Below are 17,712 nucleotides of genomic sequence, written 5' to 3' on the forward strand. Positions count from 1 at the left end.
CATGTCAGGCAGCCAGATGCCCCAAGGTAAAAACAAAAGCTGTTTAACTTACTGAGAAGGTCAGTCAGTAGATAATGTCTATTTCCTATTAATTTATTGCCTTGCTGTATTCGCGATTTCACTGAAGGAGCTTTTAGCAGTTCCATTCTTGATGGTATGTGTGAGTATTTCAGTCACACTCAGATGAGAGATAGGTCACCATGTCTTATTAAAGGCTTTTTTTCTTTTAGAGCAGCGGTTCTCAAACTTCATTGTACCACGACCTCCCTCTGACAACAAAAATTACTACATGACCCCAGGAGGGGGAACTGAAGCCCGAATCCCTCTGCCCCAGGCAGGGGAGCCAAAGTCGAAGCCCAAGAGCTTCAACCCTAGGTGAGGAGCCTGTAACCTGAGCCCCACCACCCAGGGCTGAAGCCCTCAGGCTTCAACCTTGGGTGGTGGGGCTTGGGCTTCAGCTTTGGCCCCGGGCAGTGGGTCTCAAGCTTCGGCCCCAGACCCCAGCAAGTCTAAACGCCAGCCCTGGTGACTCCATTAAAATGGGGTCACAACCTACTTTGGGGTCCCAATCCACAGTTTGAGAACCACTGTTTTAGAGCAACAAATCGCCTTGCTGAAGTCACTGCCAGCCAGCAAGCAATGCATCTTCGAGCAGGAAATCTGGAGACAGCATATTTGCCTACAGATATGATGCTCTAAGAATATTCGGCTGAACGTCTTATCCAGTCTTTGACCTGTGATAGCAACTAAAGACCTATAGTCCATGCCTAGCACAGTCCCCAGTGCTGTGTAATCTGGGCTCCGCCTCATTTACATTGGAGTAGCCATGGCTTCCCACTCCTCATAGCCCTTAGGCATTTCAGGGGTGCTCTGGAGTCTTCCTCCCAGTATCCTTCGTGATGCCCATCCTAGAGGAGTTTATCTATTGTATCCGCTTCCCCTGATTCTGCTTAATTGGAGCAAAAGAGTCAGTTTCAATTGTAATCAGCAACAGGTGCTTGCTTCATTCAGACCCAGAAGAGTCTTCCAAGGCAAGTGCAGCTGCGCAGGAGGACAGCAAAGCTAGGTACTTAACAGATTTTAATTCCCTGGGCCTCATGCTCTACAGAGAAAGGGTCTAAGTCATCCACCCTCCCACACGGACTAGGCCATACCTTTACTGGGCATGGGTGTCTCTGTTAGAACACTGCCTAGCCTGCTGCCAATTAAGGAGGCTCATTGGAGCCTCTGGTCATTCCTGCTTTCACCAGCAAAGAAGGTTTACATTGGGGGTGGATGGGTCATTACACAAAGTAAAACTATTTCCCCATGTTTATTCCCCACCCCACCCCCCCGGTTCCTCACATGTTCTTGTCAACTGTTGGAAATGGCCCAGCTTGATTATCAGTACAAAAGGTTCCCCTCCCACCCCCCACTCTCCTGCTGGTAATAGCTCACCTCACCTGATCACTCTCCTTACAGTGTGTATGGTAACACCCATTGTTTCATGTTCTCTGTGTATATAAAATCCCTCCACTGTATTTTCCACTGCATGCATCCGATGAAGTGAGCTGTAGCTCATGAAAGCTTATGCTCAAATAAATTGGTTAGTCTCTAAGGTGCCACAAGTCCTCCTTTTCTTTTTTCGGATACAGACTAACACGGCTGCTACTCTGAAACCTACATTTGGATTTGTTTCTCTTTTGTAGAGAAGAGGTCTGGTCTGTGGCTCGGACTAGTTTCCAGCAACTCCCGATTTCCACTGCAGAGGAAAGCCAGTCACACAAACACCCTGCATTCATTTCCCCAAGTGAGGGTAACAATCTCTTCTTTAGAAGGGAGCTGTAAGGATCAGTCAGTTAACAGCTGCCTCTGAACATAGAAATTGACAAGGCTTTTGAGAGACAGCCACCTGCTAAAATTCCTTTTTCTGAAAGAACAAAATAGCTCTTCCCTTTATGCTGAATTCTCCCTTTGCAAATGCTCTGGACTTTTTATTAGTGCCAGCTATGAAGTTCCCCAATCAGAAATGAGTGATCACCTCGCAACTTAAGAGACTTAGAGAATAAACCAAGCTTTAAACAATTTGTAATTACTAAGGACAGGGGAAAAAAAACAAATAAACCTTTTAAAAATCTAAACTGGATGAAATCTTCAGCTGAACACAGTATTATCACAGTTTCTGTAACAAAAAATACGTACACGTGTCTTGCACCAAGAGAAATCCAGGGACAGATGGTCACTACAGAGCAAGAGCTACTAATACTAATCAGGAGCAATACACGTAGGGCTAGACACTGCACTGCCTTACGGGAGCCTCCCCATGGCTGCCTATGGACTGCAGCCCTGAACTCCCCTCCTGCCCCTGATTTACCCCCAGGGTACTCCCTATGCTTGGGCCTGGGGGGCACCATAGGGCTGCTTATGGTCAGCCCTGTTCTGCCCCTGTGCTGGGGAATTCTCCTCAGATCTTGTGACCTCTTTATAGCCCCATACACTGCTGAAGCAGCATTTGGGATCTAGGTGGGGACCAGAAGGTAGCCACAAAGAACCAAAACCTGAGAAGTGCTGGGTGTCTACTGAGTGCCTGCACCACAACCCAGAGTTCTTGGTCCACTCAGCTGAGCGGCCTCGTTCTGGTGGGACCGGTGGAAGAGGTGTGTGGAGAGGGGGCCCTTAATAAATGAGGATAGGGAGGCAACACAAGCCCGGGGATCAGCTTGGAAGAAGGCCCTAAATGGGAATGGGAGAGGAAGCCATCTCCTACTGACTCAGTGTGTGCCTGTGGGTAAGTCACTTGGCCTTTCGGTAACTCAGTTTCCCTTTTGCACAATGGAAATAATCCCCCCCACAGACACATGCTGGCACTGTGAGCAGTGATGTCTGCAAGGTGCTGTAAGAAAGTACCACGTGAATGCAAATTATTAGAATCCTGGGAAGCGCAGCAGAAGTTAGAAGAACCTCACTCAGGGCTACTGTAATTTACACCAAGGCCAGGGAGGGTCCTTCATGGCCCCAGAATAGCAGGGCATGTAAAGATGGCTTTCCACCTCCTTTGCCTCACTTCCCTGTCTGCTGTGCAGAAACAGAATAAGTGAGAATTGGACAAAGGAGGGAACAAATGACCCAACTAAGAGCTGTTCCTCCAATAAAAGGAAAGAAAGCCTAAGACCACTGAAAATTTAAGAAGGTCTGTTCTAAATGAGGGACTCCCACAGATGACACAGACATGGGGGGGGAAATGTTGATGGTAAAATAAGTGGCGTCACTAGAAATCTGCAATAATTGGCACTAATGGCCATAGGCTGAAAGGGGAAAAAGTGGGAGGGGAGGAAAGGGTTCAATATTTAAAAGTTATTGGCCTCACAAATTCTTACTCCTCCCTAGCCAAAGTGAAACCTTTCAAAGCCAACGCATGTGGGGTTAACACTCCAGAAAGATGCAATATTAACACTGAACCCATGCAGTGATCATTCAGCAGCTACCACCACCAGGGGGGATGACGGGACAGTCGTGAGAGCAGTAAAATAACTCTGGGAATGCCATACAGGTAGCAAATAAAATGAGCTGCCTCATCCCAGCAAGGTAATTATTTCATACTCTATTGTTTCCCCCTTCAATGAAATAAATAGGTCGTAAAATATTTTTTAAAAGCCAGACAGTTCTCCCAATCGCTGATGGAAGCCCCACTCACTTTCCAGCATTGATTCTCTTCCCAGCCCCCGGCTGATGGGTAATTTGCATAATTCAAGGTGTCAGTCCTAAACAGACCTAGCTCTAATTGGTTCAGTCATGCTCACAAGTTCATTAATTAGCATGATCTATCCAGAGATACCTGCCTGTGTCTATCCCGGAGTGCCCTCCTCTTTCACCTGCCAATACACAGCACTGAAATCTCAGCCCAGCCAAAAGGTTTTAGTACTTCAAGAAAAAGTTCCTATAAGGATGCTTAGGATGAGGTACAGTGACACACAAGGGGCCTTGCCCATGGCAGGTGGGCAGAGTTATACGAGGAAAGAGGAAGCTGGTAAAAGGAGACAGCATCCTCTCTCCTCCTGGGGGGGGGTGTGAATAGGTGGTCAGAACCCGTCGTTTTAACTGATGTGTCGTGGTTTTGAGCCTGTTGTTGTTGGAAGCAGGGCAAGCCCTGAGGAAAGGGATGTGAAGAGTCCACTTCATTGTCATTCCCCAGCAGGTGAGTCTGCCCCGCCCCTGTTTAGAATGGTCAGGAGTGGAACAGCTGTGGAGTGGGGCACATGGGATCAACCACGAAGTGAGAAAGTTCACTACCCTCCCGCTGAGCCTCTTGCAAAGAGCGTCAGGAGGGGCTCCTGTGAGAGAGACCTGGCGGTGGAAGGAAAGACTTCTGCCTGCTATCAATACCCAACACGAGTATATTCTTCAGCGTGTGCTAAGGGCAATGAGCAAAGTGAGATGAGGGCAGTCAGCACCTCACTGGAGGCATTCTCCACCATACACGACAGGGCCCGAAGTGGGTCAGAGTCACCGTCGCCCTCTGCAACATGTTATGTCAGACCCCTCCCATGGGACTGTGTTGTCCTCCCCCATTTGGATTACAGTGCATGTTAATCCTAACACTACCATGCTAACCAATGGAGAGGCTCCTTTAGCTCAAGTGGTGGAGGGCTGTCGTTTTAGAACTAAAGCTCTTGGGGCATGAGACCCCGGCATACAGTTATGTTGCCAACAGTGTTGTCCGTTTGCAACCAGGGATTCATTACAAGGGCAAAGAAAGAAACAAAAGCATGTAAAAAGTGGGATTTTCTTTGCAATTGCCACAGCCATCAACACATTAACCCATGAAGAAGACTGGCCAGACCAACATATAGTGTGCCAAAGAGAAAATGCACAGATGAAGGATCTCTTCCTTATTCATTTCACTCAGGTGTGTTTCATTCTAGCCCACTGATTGTCTAAATCACTTGCACGCATCTATCCAGTGCACTTTGGAATATCCTTAAAAGTTTCACCTCTTCATTGAATGTGCTGCTGATCCCCTACACACACACACGAACAGAGGCACGGGTAAATTCTTTTTACTTCCTGTTCTTAGGCAGAATGGCTGCCAGCAACATTTCCCATCTTTGCCCAGGATAACAAAGTGTTAATTCATCATTGGTCACTCCCTCACATTTGTCCCTGGAAAGGAGAAGGGGATGAGAAAGTAAAGCTTGTGTCGGCATGAGATACTGGACACACATTGCAAACCAGCAGGCCACCCTTGCGAGAAGGGCGGCCCCCAGTAACGTAACGAGGGTCAGTGAGAAGGTGGAGTTGGTGCTATGCATACCCCCATTGTGTACATCAGACCTTCACTCGGGCTACTTTAACGCACCTGATGGTTTGGGTTTTTCTTTCACGAACTGCAGCTCTTTGAAAAAATATTCCAAATAGATTATTCCAACTGATCCAGCAAAGGCTAGTCATCCTATTTACCAAAGTCTTGGTCTTTTTGAGACCCAAATGCTTGCTCTAATACCCAATAAAGTTAATTGGACTCCTATTGACATTGGATCCGGCCCCTGAAGCGGTACTAGATGTTCTTGCTGATTTCTAACTCTATTGCTCACTGTCTATCCCTGACATCTCTTTGGCTTGTTCAGCTTCTAGAAAACAGCATCAGTTGCTTGCCTATTTACTAGCAGAGCTGTGTGGCAGAAACCTCTTGCACAATATTTTTATTAATTCTGTACAACTTGTATAACACTGGAGAGCAAGCAGACTGTGAATACTGCTCATATACAGCGAGCTCCCTGGTTAGAACTCACTACTCCAGCCCCCAAAATACATGCTATAGCATTCAAACACTAGGTCACGAAAATGGTGAAAACAAAATCTCAATTTGGTCCATCTATATTTTGGCTGTGCTCTCATTTAGCTGGGAAATTTCAGTCAAAATATATTTAGAATTTTATCATATTAGAATATGCTGCATCAGGTGAACAAATGGGCAATTTATAAATCAGTGCATGAATGGATAGTGTGAGAAGGTAGTTATTCCATAGCCCCTGCCTCTACTTCTGCTGGCTGAAGAAAGAGGGGGATTGAAAGCTTGTAAAAGGGGGGAAATAAAACATGTTATTTCTTTATCCTTCCCAATTTAAGGAGGATTAAAACGAGACGGGATCAGATAGTTCTTGAAACAAATTCAAAGGAAAATTGAATAGTGTGAGTGGTATATTTCCTAATACATAGGGCCGCAAACTACAGTCCTTACTCATGGAAGAGTTCTGTGGTCCAGTGGATGGGGCACTGGACTGGAAATCAGAAGACCTATGTTTTATTCCCGGCTCAAACAGTACTACATTAACATGTGCTAGGGAATTTTTAATGGATGCCAGCAGGGTCCACATGGGCCAGTTAGTGCCTGACACTAGCATACCCTTGAATTTACACCCGTTGTGCAGCTAATGCACTGTGTAGACAAACCCAAAGACAAGGTCTGTCTCTCGTTGGAGGTATTCTGCAGTACAGTCGGACCTGTGACTGCAGCATGCATAGACAGTGATCAAAACTAGCTTTGCTCAAACTAGCTCAAATAACAATAGCAGTGAAGTCATGGCAGCATGGGCTGCACAAGCCCACCCAGGACCCTGGGGATGTATTCAAGCAGCTAGTCTGCACTGCCATGCCACCCGTGTTGCTGCATCTTCACTGCTATTGTTATAGATCAAAGCTAGGTCAGGTATGTCTACACATGCTGCAGTCGTACCTCTGAAAGCAGTGGAGACACACTTTCCTGGGGTCCACCCTTCTGTCAGTTCCTCCCTCTGTGGTCTCTCTGTTCCTCTGGCTGCTCCTTCATGACTCAGCCCTCCAGCCAGGTCACTACAGTCCTCACCTCCAGGGTATCAAAGTCCTTCCATACAAAAATGGCAGTCATTCCTTTGCTGTCCTGACAGTGCCACTCCTCTTGTGGCTGGAAGGGGAACCCGGGCCCAACCTCTACTCCGGGTTCCAGACCAGGAATCCATTCTCTAGCAAAAGTGACCTACACGCTCCCAGAGCACATTCGTCCCCTGGACTCCTTCCTATTTCTCAGCTCTACCTTCTGGCTCCCCTCTGCTCTAGGTTTACCAGCCCAAACTTCCTCCTCCCAGGGAGGAGCCACAGGCTAATTCGCACTGTAGCCCCCAAACACACCTCCCTTCCCCCAGGGAGTGACTGCCGACTACTTCCCCAACAGCTCCTTCCTGCTGCCAACTTCCTATCTTTATACCAGTTCCCCTCCCACCACCCCCTTCCTTCTCAGCTGGACTCCATCTCCAATCAGCCTTTCTGGCTCTGGCTCTCCATCAGGTGCATCATCAAGTTAATTGGTCTCCTTCTCAGCCTCGTTAACCCTTTCAAGGCTGGTATGGGGTAAATGCCCCATCACACGTACCCTGTGTGTTCATGAAGTGCCAAGCATAATAGGGCTCCCGTTGTATTGGGGGCCTCTAGATCCAACTTTAATACAAATAAATAATAATAGTTAACTTCCTCTGAGTTTTGCATGAGTTGATTCAACTGGATTTCAGTTCTCAACTACTAATCATGAAATGATACAAATTAAAATATTAGTGTTTATCTTAGTGCAGCAAAGTGAGGTCAAAGAGATCACATGGCAGAAATAGGAGAATTCCCCATCTCACGCCGATAAGATAAATATCACTGCAAGATAAATGGTTACTTTTCAGTTTGTACCACTGTGGAATGAAATAAATATTTTATATTCGAAACTGGAAATTTGAAAAGATGTTTTTGTTCAGCATTTACCAACATGGAGTTCCTAAAGATGCCAAGGTTTGCTTTCTTTTATAAAAACAATTAAATGAAAATTTAAGAGATAAAATAATATATAATGTAGCATCAAAACTGAGATGGGAAATATCATGTACAATATTCCAGGACATGAAAGCGTCTCCCAGTTGTATGTCTATGAAATGAAATAGCTGCAGGTTTTCCTTGAGCAATCAGATACTATTACTTTACTTTGTCATATTTTTTTAGATATAACAAAGAAAGATAAATATTGGAAAAAAATGAAATTTAGAATCTTGCTGTTCTGAATGAATGTTTCACTGTATGAAGGAACAGTTGGATACAGTCTCCTTTTAGTCTTGTATAATCTGGAGAGTCTCATTGGACGAATGGTTGGATCCAAACTTCTCCTAGTCTCTTAGGAACTGAAAGTGGTGCCATGTATAACTAGAAAAGTAAAGTTTTCCTAGATGTGCCATAAGCCCTCACATTTGATCTATGATTTCTCACATGTGATCTATGAATGGTCAGACCTGAACTACTGTTAAACTATTAGCATTTAGAGATCAAGCCATACTCAGATGAAAGAAGAAAAGGAGGACTTGTGGCACCTTAGAGACTAACAAATTTATTTGAGCATAAGCTTTCATGATGAAGTGAGCTGTAGCTCATGAAAGCAGATGCTCAAATAAATTGGTTAGTCTCTAAGGTGCCACAAGTCCTCCTTTTCTTTTTGCGAATACAGACTAACACGGCTGCTACTCTGAAACCTGTCAGATGAAAGAGTAATTTTCCCCATATTTGCAATAAGGTCTCAGATTTCTGAGCCATAATAATTTGATCGTTCTTAATGTAATATCTATTCTGCATAGAGTTTCCTCCGCTAGCACCAATAAACCCAATGCCTGCAGACCCTGCCTAGTACTTACTGGTGAAATAGTGTATGCTACCAATGAAACTGTCAACTGAAAGAAACTGTAGGAATGCTCTTAAACTGAGTTTGAACAATCCAGATAGCCAGTTCCAGCAAGAAAACCAATGAGCCACCTCCAAGGATCATCTTGAATCAGGAGTAGGAAGAAGGCAGCGTAAGCCTTAGCATAGAAAGCTTTATACTAGAAAGACTGCAAGAACTCTTCCCTTTTCCTTCCATATGGAATATTTAAATCCATCCTGGTACCTTTACACTTAAACAATCCACAAATCCCTGCAGACAAGGACGCACAGAATATAGGAGGCTCTCATTTGACATGGAAGGTGGAGCTTCTAATTGTATTAGGGATTTATGCACTGAGTTAGTACAATACCATATGGCACTCTATAATACAGTATGGTGTTTTCCTAACAGGCTGCATAAGCTGCTAATAGAATACGAGGTCATAACTGGTTTCCTTATTAATGCTTTATATTCTATATTCTGCCTCAGCATCTGTTCCATTTCACAATTAATCCTTCCGACTGAATATTTTGTAAGTTACATTGCTAACTTCTTATCCACTCTAAGGTCTCATATTCTGCGGGATTCACCTCAGAGCAATGCTGCCACACATCTTTTAAAAAACACTATTTAATTTTGGAGTTTAAATCTTTCAGGCAAGCAGCTGTGTCAAGGCATGCCATGGTTACTTTTAATCCAACTCCTCGCCAGACATGGCAGTAATGCATTTGCTCTCATGCAGACTTGTGATCAAGGCAGAGGAGTATGTTGTCTCTGTGCTCAGTGTGACGCTGGAGGTACTTTCAGGTGCAGATGCAGAACCAACCGTCTTTTACCCATGGATGCCAGGAAAGCATTCCCTTATCCTGGGTAAAGCCACCCAAGTTAAACAGCAGGTGTTGTGTTTCCTTGCACAGCAGATTATTGTTTTGTAATAAATAAAATGTTTGTGTCCTGCGGAAAGGTACAATTTCAAACTCCAGGGTGCCTATATTTGCGAGTCCAACAACTCTCTTTCCCTTCCAAGTTGACATGAAAGGGGAAGCAGGCTTATGTAGAAACAAGTCACAGGTCAGCTGATTCATGTGTAGCTGGCTCTGCTACACCTTCTCCTCTCACCTCCAAATCTGAGGCACTCCATCTACCCCCTGCAGACTCCCACTATGCTCCTACACCTCTCTCCTTCAGAGCTACAGCCTACACTCTGTTAGATGTTGAGCCCCGCCCAAGAGATATAGGGCACACTCAGCTCCCGCTGACTTCAATGGGAGGCGAAGACACATGGGCCCAGATCCTCAAGGGTATTTAGGCTTTTATCTTCTATTGAAATCAGTGGACATTAGGAGCCTAAATACCTTTGAGGAACTGGTCCTTGGTGCCTCATAGAATTGGGCCCCTAGAGATCAGGGTCAAATTCTCTGCTGGCATATGAAACACAATGGAGTTATGCCAGCTGAGAATTTGGCCTCCATCTATGTTCTTTCACTTCCCCCATTAGCTGCCTGTTGTCTGTAGGCCCAGCAGGACTTTGTGTACACGCAGGAGCTGCACGTCTGTGGGGATTATCAGTGATTCACATTGACTCTGTGGTGGAAGCATGGAGGTATGTCCTGTTGTGACTGTTTCCAAAGTGCCTGTTAAAAATGGATGCAGCTTCACTGCCATGCCCAATCTGCTGCCTGTTATATGAAAATGGCAATCAATAAACAAAGCTTTTCTCTGCTTTCTTTTTATTAGATTTCTGACGCAATGCAGGAGAGCCTGGCAAACAATGACAGCAAATGAGCAGCATACAAATGCAAACACCACAGGACAGCCCTTGACTCCTTGCAAAGCAAAAACAAACCTGATCAGCAGCCACCAGACATGGAAGCAAAGGAAAAAATAACTCTGCTTTGGAATCTGTATGTCTAATGGCTCCCCTTGAACCCGCCTTTGCCCACCACCAGGCGTATGAAGTGTCCTGCAGCAGGAACAGCCAGAGCATGGGCTCAGCTGCACATCGCTGGGAAGCAGGGCTTCACTGGGTGAGTGACCGTTAGCTGTCTGATTTATTTTTTAGTTTGGTTTGATCATTCAATTATTTCACAGGAGAACAGTGCAGCACTGTTGTCAAGTCAATCATTTTCATTCCTCCCTGTCCACTCTTAGCTTCTGTGAGGTGTCAGTTTGAGGGCCAGATGTAGAATCTTGGGCCTTTTCCAGATTTTTTGTTTGTTTCATTTTGTTTTAAGTGAGGCAAAAATATGGCCCTCTCTGCACTGAAGATGTGCTAAGGGCATAAAACCAAAGAGCAACAATTTTGCCACAACTGGGTTACAAGTTCCTAGCTGTCCCCTGCCTTAACTTAACTACATATATATTCCCTTTATGAAGTCCCTGCACAAAATAAAAATAAAAAATAAATTGATGCATGAAAACACAATGACAGATTGCTGACCAATGCACGGATTTATGGAACCACGGCTGCGCTGAGCTTCTGGCAGGGCCACACCATATTAAGCAGAGAGGCAGCCAAAACACTGAGCAACTTTAGAAGAGTCTATATTCACAGAAGGTATCCAGGACAGCTCTTTATTTTCCTGGGACAGATAAATTGAGTCCTCTGCAGTTTACTGTAGAGAGTCTATAAGGAGATCCCTTATAAGCCAAGATCCCATCACTCTGAATGGACATATTTTCAAAGGGCATCAGCTCGCTTAGGCCTACCCCCAAATACATGTGCAATTGTGCTACTACATTTGCACATTCAATTAAAGTGACTTTGGGTCAGGCTTTCAGTGAGTTGTTTATTGCAAACCTATTTTGGCGCATGCACTAATCGCTAAGCATCCCCGGTTGGAAATTGGTCATTGGTACTGTGTGATGGATCATCTAAGTTACATGGTATGGTTTCTGCTCCCTGAGGAAGTGCTTTCAAGATGGCCACCCCATACATACGCTACACTTGCGTCAACACATATTTGTTTGCAAACGTGGACCTCATAAAGATGAGTATGTGCGACACATCTTCATGAGGTCAACGTTTGCAAACAAATATGCGTTGACGCAAGTGTTCCTGGAAAGGAAATAAAAGGATTTGTGGAGTCCAAAGGCATTTCTATTCAAATAAATCCTTGTGAATAATTTTCTGCTCTATTCCCCCAAATCTAATGCTGAAAAAACATCATCGGCGAGAGCTCTGCAGGATCCACGGCAGCCTTTATGAAACTTTCCAGCATTTTGTGTTTGCATCTTCGAGAAAGAGATGCCTCTTTGGGAGATTTGTATATGAATTTGGCCATCGCTGCCTGGCCGCTAGAAATCCCAAAACAAGATTGTACAATTGTTCCGGGGTTTGTTATTTAGCTCTAATATCCAACGAGCCATTGGGCAGCACTATTACCCACCAGAAACCCAGTGGAAAAAAATATTTATCTGTCACTTCAAAACTTGACTCTCAGAGACACTTTATCTAGTGTAGTTTGAGACTTGTCCAAGACAGTGCCGCGTTTTGTAATAACACCTTGGAGAGAGAACTCAAGCCAAATGCATTCAGAAGGATTTTGCACAGCACAAACTCACCACCACAAACTACTGCCCCCAGGGTGTGAACAAGGCTCAGAAAAGACCCTTCTCACACAGTACGGCGCATTGACCAGGATAAGCAGGCAGATGACTTACAGACACGTGGGATATGTTTAAATGGGAGGCCGCAACTTCATTAATTATTCCTTGGGCATGCTGCTGACATGAACTGCGACCGTATAGATCATTGTTTCAATCAAGGTCCTATAGTTGCACCTAATCTTGTACAAAGGAGGACCAGTAAGGTGTCTATGGAAAGATTATGATTTGCTGGTTATGATTATGCTATCTGTATGTGTGTATCATTTTTGTACTTGAAATTATGAATATTGGCTATGTACTTGTATCTCAATGTGTTTTGATTCTAAGTAGCCTCAGTGAAGCATTTGGTCAGCTTTTTGAGAAAGGACTAGTCTCAGTAAGTGCCCAGTCAAGAAACACTTAGCTGACAATGAACTTTGGGAGACGCCAATCCACATCTGAGCTTTCCTGGGAATGTTCAAACTAACATGGAAACAATGGCATCAGTCTGTAAAGAACTGAGTCATGCATGGACATGTGACTTGCCCATGTGACTCCGAACTCCATCTTGCTGCTGTGATTTCCACAGTAAGAACAAAGGGGTGTCCTTCCACATGGCAGAGAATATAAAAGGCCCTGGAAACCCCTCCATTTTGCCTTCAATCCTGTTTCTGACCTCTGGAGGGACCGTGCTGCAAACTGAAGCTCTGAACAAAGGATTGAATGACCTATCCCAGCTATGGATGTATTCCAGAGACTTGATTGGAGCCTGCAGTTTATTCCATTACTGCTACAAGCCTGAACGAAGAACTTTACCATTATTGTATGTAATTGATTCCACTTAACCAATTGTAGCTCTCATTTATATTTCTTTCTTTTATGAATAAACCTTTAGATTTTAGATTCTAAAGGCTTGGCAACAGCGTGATTTGTGGGTAAGATCTGACTTGTATATTGACATGGGTCTGGGGCTTGGTCCTTTGGGATCGGGAGAAACTTTTTTCTTTTACTGGGGTATTGGTTTTCATAACCAGTCATCCCCAGTGGCACTGGTGGTAATACTGGGAAACTGGAGTGTCTAAGGGAATTGCGTGTATGACTTATGATTAGCCAGTGGAGTGAGACCAAAGTCCTCTCTCTTTGGCTGGTTTGGTGTGCCTTAACGGTACAGGAAACCCAGCCTTGGGCTGTAACTGCCCTGCTCTCAGCAATTTGTCCTGAATTGACACTCTCAGTTGTGTCCCGCCAGAGGCAGCATTGTTACACATGTATACTACGTTGCCTGCCCCAGCTCTCAGACACAAGGCATTTCATTGGTTCCAGGGTGGATTACAGGGCTTTAACCACAAACCAAACAATAACTCAAGGTAGGCCCTCCTCAGTCTACCTCATGGACTTTCAGCTCATTTGTGAAACCCCCCACTGCCACATAAATAGGGTGAGTGACTGAGGCTACAAGGCTGTGGGAGGAACCTTGGTCCGCAAAGACTTCAGGCTCCTCCCTCCATGAGCACAAGGTCCAATGGGGCAAGCCCAGGACTCATTTCCCTCAGGGAGCTGGCCCTGTTAGCTTTTATCTGCACTGGAAAACAGCCACAATTAGCAACAAGTCAGTACTTGTAACAGTGTTATAGGAAGCACTAATCCTGTTACTTCTAACCCATCTGAGCCTCCCAGAGGCTGCAAGGGAGGCAAAAGAACCCACTGGGCCCCAGCCCAATTTAGCCCAATGGGAAAAATTCTCTCTGACCTCTAAAAGTCAGGCAATCTGACAAGTCTGCAGCACAGTTCCCAATCTACAGCTAAGGAGAGGGAGGGCTGGGCAGCTAACTGGAGAGGAGAGAGGCTTTTGAAAAGCCCAGGCTTAGCTTAAATAGGCAGAGGGGGGCACCCAATCAGCTGGTCCCATTCCCCTCTTACCCAACCAATGGCTGCACAGAAAACGGGACAGGGGAGTGGTGGGATGCATTCTGGGCTTCTCCTGTTCCCTGCTGTCCAGCCAAAGGTCCTCCCACACGAAAGGCGCTAAGAGGGTAACGTAGTACCCAGTGCAAACTCTTGGGGGAAGGGAAGGAGGAAAACTGCTCCCCTTTGGACTACTCACTCTCAGTTCTCTTGCACACTTGGCTGTGTCCATTTGGGAACCGCCATGCTAGCATTTCAGCCAAGTGGGCTTAGCAACATTACCACTGTCTTAGGGTAGGGCAGACTAGTGCTGTAGCAACTTCACAATGCAAAGGAACCCAGGTGGCCTTGTAGAAGTGGCAATGTTGCCTCCCAAGCACCCCTGTGCAGCTGCGTGTGGCCTGCCTCAGTTTCGCCCTCAGTGAGGGGAAAATGATGTCACTTAAGCAGCTCAGTCAAGGGAATGCCCAACCCTCCACATAGCAGCAGTGTTTCTCCCTTCAGTAAAGCCTTCTGAAAAGAGCATGTGTATAATGGTTTAAGGGCTCCTAGCTCAGAGTCAAAAGACGCCTTCAAAGTCCCAAAACAAAAGTCTCTTGGTTCCAGCAGCTTCCTCTGCTGTAAGGCCTCCGGCTTCTCGGCTGCCTGGAGAGCTGTGCAGTCTCCTTCCCCTCCACCCCATTTGCCTAGGCTCTCTGGGAGTTCCCATCCTCTGAGCTTCCTTTCTCCTCAGAAGTCCTTAGCCTTTTATCATGCCCAGGGGGCTACCCTGAATCATTAACTACCTCCCAGTTACTCAGTGACTTTACTAGTCCCAGGTAAACCTGAGTTGCCTCATTCCCCACTGCAGAGCCTGTCAGAGGTAGGTTGGGCCCCTGACTCCTTCAGAGGGCCATGTACCCTCTGAAAGGCCTCAGCTTCCCAAATCCCCATCCTAGCAGGCAGGGAGGACACCACCCAAGTCCAAGTCACAGGAAAAGTCCAAAGGACAGGTGTATATTGACAGTCCAACTGACCCCATTCTGGTCTGTGGCCGAAGAAGCTGAGGCTCTTGTTGATGAATACAAGACCAGTCACCCAAACAACCAGTGTCCTTCACAAGAGTATTTCATATAAGGCACCTGACCTTATTTGCATAACCGAGATCTGCCTGGATAATGTCTTATGGGAGTTAACTGCGGTGTTCTCTAGCATAGCACTGGAGTTGCATAGTTCTACTAGGCCAAATTCAGACATGAATCTAAGCAAGGCTAGAGTGGTATAACTTACGTCATCTTCCGGCCCTCTCAACATATGTATATATTTATTACCCTACTTTGATTCTTAGCCTCCATTAAATTTACTTACTTAGCTTGACGCCCATGTAGTGCAATCCCCCATACCAGTCACCTCTGAATTTTGCTGGTGGTGAGTAAATCTAATTCCAAACTGGGGTGAGAAAAGAAAAGTGCGTATGTGGGTTACAGGGAGGGAGAGCAACTGATAGGCAGAATCTTTTCACCAGCAGCCAAGGAGTTCTCACAAGAATGCCCCTCAGCTGTAAAGAATCTACTCCTCTGTCACAACATCTGCAATATTAAGGCAGGTAAAACTATGCAGCATGGCTATCTGGCAAATCAGCCCAAATGCAGTAACTAGACCTCAGGCCCTAGTGCTACTATGAAGAGCTTTTTTCCTACTTTGCTGAAAACAATACAGTTCAAGACTGCCTAGCCAGACTAGAGGTTACCAAACCAGAGCAACGACTGTCTCATTTCTTCAGGGCAATTTGACCCTATCATACCAAGTCCGTGGATGCTCTGAGGGATATCCAGGCCACTAAACATGAAACAGAGCCCTGCCCCTCATGGCTGATGAAAGACAGTGAGGAAAAACCTGTCACTCTTCTGATCATAATCATCAATAGCAGTTTGACCTCTTTGAAGCATGAATTCACCATCTGCCATCCAGTCTTTACACTCCCTTTCCCATGCAAAACTAGCGATAGGAGGTTGTGACCGAGTTCCAAGAACATCCGACCTCTGCCAACATGTTAGCCCCTTGAAACTCAGGCTTCCTTCTAAGGACATGGTACAAAGACACCTTTGGTAGCACTGATGGATGACCTGTTTGTGGCTATGGAGAGAGATCCAGCGGTGTAAACAGTAAGGTGTGTCCTGTTTGTAGCCTTCAATAGAGCTGACTGAGTGGACTACTGGCTTCAGTTCTTGCTTTCCAAGGGATCCCAGGAAGTCATAAACGACAGCTTCTGCTTGTCCCCTAGAGCCCTCACATGTGGAGTCCAATAGACATCAATTTCTCTCCTCCTTTCCAAAACAAGAGGCCTTCTGGAGAGGTCATGAGATACGACAGCCTTTGGGCCACCAGCATGCTGCCAACTCCCAGATTTACATCTCCTCTCGGCAGCTGCACTCATTGGTCTCACAGAGATGTCACAACGCCTGAGATGGAAAAGCTTTTGGATGGAAAACAGCTGGCTCAAGCATAAACCAGGCAGCACAGAAATGATACTGAAAGGAAGAGGGAACCACTAAGCAGGGTCCTAGACCTCTACCCCACAATTAAACAGCCGCTTGCCCCAAGTCAGCTGGCATGGGCCAGCCGCGGGGTTTTAACTGAAGTGTAGACATACCCTAAGGAGCTAAACAAGATATCAACCTCACACTCTATCCAGGGCACCCACCTGCTTATTGCCATTACAGTACAAAGCCTCAGGTCTTATTAACCTAATCTTGGTTCCTACTCAATGTCAATGCAAGAAATACCTTCTTCCATCTCTGGCTTGCTGGGGGATTATGCCCATTCCTCTCAAATCAACTTCTATAAAATCGACCTAATTTCATCGTGTAGACATACCCTCAGACAAGAACATGGACATTGTCACCCATGCTCTTGCCACCTTCACTCAGCAGTGCAGAAGATGAAAACCAGATAGATCTGGCTGAGCGACACTCAGCGCAGGGACTGAGTGGGAGAAAAGATGGTTCTAAGCCACCTCCCTCCCCCTTCCCATCCTGAGGTTGACCATGGGCCAGTCCAGCACTTGGCATAATTTAGAGAAGTCTAAGTTACATCCCATTGTGCTATCTGAGAATCACCAAAGTGCAGTGCTCCTTGGCCACACCCTCTCCCACTGGTGACAAACTAGATGCGCTGCCTTTTCACTGCCAAAGACTGACCTATGCCACAGGAATGCCCTGTTGCCCCTGTAGGGCAAAGCAGCTGGATAGAAGACCAAGGCTCTGGCCCAGAAACCCCAATTTGTACGCAATGCAGCAGCCAAGAGCATGTTACACCAGTCCTCATGCCTTCTGCTAGATCACTATTCAATTCCAGATGTAATTATAAGTCCTGGTCCTCAACTTTAAGGCCACTAGTAGGCAGGGCCTGTCTCGCTCAGACACAATAATAATAAATTAAATTTTACCTTGACTACATAATCTGGTTCGAGGCATTGAGCATTCAAGGCCAACATTTTTAAACGAGAGTACCTAAAGCTGCACACTTAAATAAATAGTCTGATTGTCATAGGTAGCAAC

The 17,712-nt window shown here is 45.7% G+C and overlaps 2 long non-coding RNA genes across 4 annotated transcripts in view; one reads left to right on the plus strand and one right to left on the minus strand.

Annotated features, from left to right (window-relative positions):
• LOC142073250 (uncharacterized) overlaps nt 1-17,712 on the plus strand; it is a 147,357-nt gene that overhangs the window by 122,499 nt on the left and 7,146 nt on the right. The window contains exon 2 of the long non-coding RNA XR_012670038.1: nt 10,418-10,707. This is a non-coding gene — a long non-coding RNA (uncharacterized LOC142073250). The remainder of the gene's footprint in view (nt 1-10,417; nt 10,708-17,712) is intronic.
• The window catches only part of LOC142073249 (uncharacterized), an 87,568-nt gene that overhangs the window by 32,071 nt on the left and 37,785 nt on the right, over nt 1-17,712 (minus strand). The gene's annotated exons all lie outside the window — the stretch shown is intronic.

The sequence above is a fragment of the Caretta caretta genome, chromosome 9 (genome assembly GCF_965140235.1).
Source record: "Caretta caretta isolate rCarCar2 chromosome 9, rCarCar1.hap1, whole genome shotgun sequence".
NCBI classification, from domain to species: Eukaryota; Metazoa; Chordata; order Testudines; family Cheloniidae; genus Caretta; species Caretta caretta.